Raw genomic sequence first — 6765 nt, 5'->3', positions numbered from 1 at the left:
AGATTATACAACAGATAAACATACAAAATGCTTTTATTTATTCAATTAATGGTATCTAAAGTTTAAAAACTCACTCTCTTCAAAGAAATGACGATCTCCAGTACGAGTCGTCAATTTCTTGGTGGTGTGGGTTGTCGATTTTGTACATTGTTTTTCACTGTTCTATCTCTTCAAAATGATGTGAGGGTATAACTAGCTTTTCAATTTTTATTTTATTTTTTATTTATTTATTCATTTATTTTGGTTATGGTTTTAATAATTTTTCCTTTTTTCTTAAATATGACCGGTCAACAGCCATTTTGAAATTATTTCCTAATAAAGAATGTCATGATGGAATAATCAGTTAAGTGTTTGATAAACTTCGTTTTAGAAATGATATGTGCCAAAATCAACATTTTAGTGTTTGATAAATAAAAATGACGTAATGTTTTGCCTATATACAACTATCAAAATGACCATTGATATAACGATGTGTAATTTTATCAAATACTTTTGATCTATTTATCTATTTGAAATCAGTGAGACCAATTAAAAAAAAAACAACTTATCTTTTAATGATGTCTAAAACAGATTTTTTGAACGAAAGAAAAAAAAAGAAGAAGAAGAAGCAGAAGCAGAAGCAAAAGCAGAAGAGAAAATAGGATTTAATTCTTTTAGATACTTTATTTTAGAAACTCTACCCACCTATTTAAAAAATAATAAAAAAAAAATTAACGTCTATGAAATCTCAATTTTATCAAATTATAAAATTTAAGCATAGTCAATAACTCAATGTATAGAAAAATATTCAAATTAATTTAAATTACCTTTGAGGCATCAGAGTTAATTTGGTTTCTGATTTTACTTTTGAAATATATAAACCTTGATAGAAAATGAAGTAATTTAATTAATCATGGTTAAAATTAACAGTTTAATTATAGATAAGTTGATAAGCTAAAATCATAATTTGAAAAGTTATAATATTTTACAGTTTCTCAAAATTGCTGTAAGATGGTATGACAAATAATACTTGTACACCCCTCTCGCATGGACAATAAATCATGTGAGAGGCGGCTCTTAAATCCGGTTGTACGTCCTCATGTACATGCAGCATTTCCTTGCTTTTATGATAAGTTATTAAGTTTTTTAAAAATGTCAAGTACCTAAAAACACTTCTAACTGTTTGAAAATCAAAAGTTCAACTCTAAAATCAATTCCAAATGAGATCTTAGACAATCAGTCAATTGTTGCACCTCTAATCGTTAGGGCTTGCTTGGGAGTTTCAACGTACCGATTATGGACTTATTTTAAAGTATCGATTTTGAATGTTTATGAACAAATCAATTTTGTATGATTTTAGTAGTTATTTTTAAAATTGTCCAACCTCTACTCGAGGGTTTATTACTACCATTTCTAAAAGTTATTTAAAAGAAAAAATTTACTTATTGGAGTTTATTATCTACCGGTTCAGAAAGTTTTTTAAAAAATTAAAATTAGATATGATTTCCTTAGTAAAATTTTTTATTTATAGTTTCTTATGTGAATTTTTTTTACTTATAAGTGATATTTCACTTATAGGTAATTTTTTACATGTAGTTTAATATTTAACTAAAAAGATTAAATAAAGTTATTTTTTACTTATCTTATAATTATTTTTATTGTTTTTTCCACTTATAAATAACTTTTTATATTTTATAAGTGAATTTTTTTCTTATTATTAGTATTTTATTTTATAAATAAATTTGTTTACGAAAAAATATTTTTTACTTATAAGTTATTTTTAATTATTATATATAAGGAATATTTTACTTAATATATTTTTATTTACAAGTTAGTTTTGGAAAAAAAAATATACGTTGGTTGGAAATAATTATTTTATAGAATAAAATTAGAAAAAATATGAGAAACAGTTAAAAGTTGCAGATTTGGTGGGTTGAGATAACCAACCAAATATCGATTTTTCCAATCCCTCATAAATCAAAACCACCCAAAATCGATCAAAATCTGTTAAAAAAAAAAAAAAAAAAAAAAAAAAAAAAAAAAACCCCCAAAAAAAAAAAAAAAAAAAAAGAAGAAGAAAAAGCTCCCAGGTAGGCCCTCCTAAGATCTTTTGCCGTTAAATTCAATTCAATTCAATATAAGATCAAATATGTTATTAGAAGCAAGGACAAAATAAATAATAGAAATTTATAATGGTAGGGCAATTTTTCAAAAGTCACGTTGTAAGTTGAAGGAGTATCTTTAATAAATTATATAATTTATACAAAATTACAATTAATAGAGAGATAATAAAATACTGAAAAGTAAAAAGAAGAAGGGAAGATAACTGGTAGATTCTATAAAATTCCATATATCCAACAATGAATTCATGTGTAGCGGTTATCAATTCTCGCAAGAGAGAGATATCTTAACCGGCGTAAACCAAAACCAAAACCAAAACCAAAAAATAAAAAATAATTGTATTTTAGACACAATTAATTCATTAAAATTACATACCAGTAATTATAATGTACTATAATAGACTTAGTTGTTAAAATTGATCATCTTCTCTGAATCACCGTCTTCTCATCTTGAGCCATTCTTCAAACATGTTTGAATATATCACATTGTATGGTTCCCTAAATGTATTCCAAGACATGCATTTATCCTTTGGTTAGCAATTCAAGGTGGCATCTATACACAAACAAAGCTTCTTAACTTTGGTTTGATTCAATCTATGCGTTGTGTGCTATGTGGATGTTCAGTGGAGGATTTGGATCATCTTTTCTTTGCATGCCCATTTTCTGAGTGTGTTTGGAATGCTCTGCATGTGAAATGTAACTTGCCATGGGTTTAACGGAGTTGGCTTGATTCTCTCTCTTGGATGGAACAATTTCGTGGGAGGTCATTGTCCTCTATCGTTATCCGGTTAATGTTTGCGGCTTCGATTTATGCTATTTGGCGTGAACGTAATGCTAGGACCCATGGGGAGGCTCCTAAAAATGAGTCTATTGTTATTCAAGATATTGTTTTTACTATTTGTGCACGAGTGAACTTGTACAGTAGCTTGGTTCCATCTAATGAAAATAGATGGCTCCAACGCTCTTGGAGATTTTCTACAGATATTTTTTGTTCTCGTGATTAGGATATGAGCACTTTCTAGAATTTTGCTATTGTTGTTAGGAAGACATTAATTCCTAGCATTGTTTTCTGGGGTATGCCCCTGTGATTTGTACTTATTTTTATACTTTGGATATAATACACTTACCTTATCCAAAAAAAAAAACTTTTAATAAAGCCCTTGTTTGAGCCCTATTTTGATGGGAAAAATGAATTTTTGAATAGTGTATTGATGTGAAATGTGTGGTTAAAAATAAGAAAAAATTTGAATTTGCATGTAATATTATTTTATTAAGAATGTGTGATTGAAATTATATCAAAACACTGTTGAAGAATTCATTTTTTCCAAAGAATTGGGATCAAACGAGGGCAAAGTTACACGGTAGAAAAAGAAGTTAGGATAAACTATTGTGAAAATTATAAAATTGAAAAAAGAAAATCACTGGAGTTAAAAATGTAAATAGGAATAGTAATTAAATATTTAAGCAAATTAGAAATTTACCTCAATTGTAAATATGCCCAAAACTTTACATGTAAATACTGAGAGCAGGTGACATTATTTGAATTGAAGCCCCAAGCCCGAGTAGCCGAGGCTAAGGTAGCAGCTCAAGAAGTGAAAAGTAATTTTCTTTAATTAAAAATTTTAAAATACTTTTAGACAATTAAAAATGATAAGTGACGGTAGAAAAAATTCTTACACTTCTCGCCACCCATTAGCACAAAAGTCAAGGCGACAGTCGAACCCCGAGAGTGGTTTCAACACCCCTAAGCAAAATTTTATAGGCTGTTGACATAATAAAATAAGGGTGTTGACAACTATACCCCATTTACCCCAAATTCCCAATTCTTATAATTTGACATTTTATGGGCATTGCTGTTACCAAAAAGACGCACATGTTAGTATCAAAGTTTGACGACTAGGAATGAGCACAAACAAGATCTACGAGATCTGAAATAAAGGTGTCAAGGTGCGTTCTCGTTGTCACTTCGATGTTTAAGTTAATGAAAAGGAAAGTATAAATGTTAGGCTATAAACTGAATTGATGTAAAGTGTGTGTTGCGTGTTGTCACATCTGGCCAACTTACTTGCGACAATGGCCTACTCATGGCGATCCACGTGGCATTCCTGCCGAGGTGGCACACAATGCCGAGGTGGGCTACATCCGAACTGCTTCGAGCCGAAATCTATCTGCCGAGGCTCCTTTTTGTCCGAGGCCCATTGACCAAGGCCTACGAACTGAAGTCAGGCTGCTGGAACCAATGGAGAGTAGCTGAGGCCCTCAAGTGGAAGTATCATGATAAATGGCCAGCCCCAAAGCTGATGCGCGAGCCTATGAACCACAAGGAAACATCCTCCATGGTCACTTCTCCCAAGAGATCACCTGCACAGATCTTATTCGAATGATTGATGGAACGTTTGTCATAAGCATAAAGGTCAAGTCTTGTCACTAGCATGGAGGCCCTGCACAAGTAATAAATGCGCCGTAAGCTAGCAAGTCATGCCCCATACCTAGGAAAAGATGTTTGAACTAAAGAGATGAGGCCACGTGCCACTTCATCCAAGGGCTCCCATTTCATATGTATTACTATAAATACTTCCCTTATGTAATATCAAAAGGCTAATGCAAGAATCAATACAAAGAACTACATTTACTCAACTCTCTCTCAGTTTACTTGCAATACACAAATCGAGTTTATACACATTTACATATATATTTATGAACACCGGTTGGTAATTATGGTACAATTGGATTACGAACAACCCGCCGGATTCCCAACGTCACCGTCCCGCGTCGTTGGGCTACTCCCACGCCCTTTGAACCGCTCGTTTTAGACCGTCCACATGTCTTAGCGTGTTGGACATTCGCCCACGCAAGCGCGGGTAGGACCAGCATCTGTTGGTGCACTTTTTGGGGTCAACAGATTGGCGCCGTCTGTGAAAAACCATACCATAGCCACGAGCAACCTTGTGGTAAAAGTTTACTGAAAAACATTTGGGCAACCCCCTTTTGAAAAAGGATTTGTTCTTGAAAAACAATAGGAGGAACCCCTATCACTTGGATAAATCTGAGTTTGATAAAAGGAATATAAGTTCTAACGAAGATACTCCCCCCAGGAGGGTAAGAGAAAGCACGAATGTACCTCCCCAGCCTGCTGCTCTAGCAGCTCTGCCGAGGTTCCACCACCACCAAAGGAGAGGTGGAATGCGTGCGACAGTACGACTATCAAGAGAAATGACTACCATGACAACCAACATGAAGGATATTGCCAACCAAAACTTGGCCATGAGGGAGCTCATGGCCCAAATGCAAGGCCAGGGAGGCTTCCCCATTCCTCCATACGCCCCCCACGGGCACTATCAGCAAGAGGACGAGGTTCAGAGTCATAGGGCTGCCTCGCCAGACTATGGCCGAGGTGGAAGCCCGTTCGAGAGGAAAGTGTGAGTTGACATTTCCTCCAACTATGCTTCTGGCCGACCTACCGAGGCTCAAATGAGCCACGATAATTTTCCACCTCCATATGAGCAAAATCCAAGATATAGGAGAGCTGGCAGTGTTTTTGACAGAATCAGCCCTGCCGAATCGAGGCTCAGTCAACAGCAGGCTCAACAACCTCGGGCGAGGCCACAGCCTCCACCTCCAATACCCCAGCAGCCGGAGAGAAGGCATGATAATGCCCACAGCGCTGCCCCGCAAAGGAGGGAGAAAGAGGCTAGGAACCAGCCCGGACCCTCTCACCAACAACCAAGGTACGAGGCCGATGACTACGATTCTGATGAGCAGTAGAGGTCCTGTGACTTGGACGATGATGATGAAAACCTGCCATTCTCAAGAGAACTAAGGAATGCCTAGGTCCTGAGCCACTACGTCATGCCAAAAATACCAAAGTATGACAGGAGAGGCGACCCGGAGAAGCACCTCAACGCTTACAAAACTCACATGAGCCTGAGGGGTGCCACCCCAGCCGTGAAGTGCAAGGCTTTCCACTTAACCCTCAGTGGAGCGGCTGAAATCTGGTATAGCAGGTTGCCACCTGGGAGCATCCGAAGTTAGCCCGAGTTCAAGACAACATTCTTGAAGCGATTCGCAGTGAGCAAGGAAGGAGAGGCCCCCATCCAGCGTCTCCAAGAGATGAGACAGGCACATGGGGAGTCCCTAAAGAGCTTACTGTCATGCTTCACCGACGAGATGACTTACTGCGCACAAGTCACTGACAGAAAAGCACTATCTGCATTGAGGGGAGGCCTGAACATGAACACCCTATTCTGGAGGGATGTGCAGAATCAAGACCCCACCACCTATGACGCCCTACTAGAGATGATAAGAAGGGAGATAATCAATGAGGAATTGATTGAGCATAGGAACAGGGCAAACAGAGGCCTCCTACCTCCTCAAAGGCAGCGAGGTAGGGGTCCGACCTCCCACCTCATGGACTACCAGATGAACCAGACCGGAAATGAGAACTCTGGACAAGCACTGGCCACCACAACTCTGAACGCGGTTCCTACCTTGGCATATGAGGATGTCAACCCAATTGCTGACCCACATCAGATGGAGGCCCAGCGGGGACCCCGCAGAGGGAGAGGCCGAGGCCGAGGCTTTGCACCTAGAAATAGGTCTAATCCGAACCTCCCAGGATACTGTTTGCACCACAGGTCCTACGGGCATGACACCGCGGATTGTAGAG

This window comes from Olea europaea, chromosome 1, assembly GCF_002742605.1.
Source record: "Olea europaea var. sylvestris chromosome 1, O_europaea_v1, whole genome shotgun sequence".
NCBI classification, from domain to species: Eukaryota; Viridiplantae; Streptophyta; class Magnoliopsida; order Lamiales; family Oleaceae; genus Olea; species Olea europaea.
The sequence above is the reverse complement of the archived record's forward strand: the minus strand, read 5'-3'. Positions refer to the sequence as shown.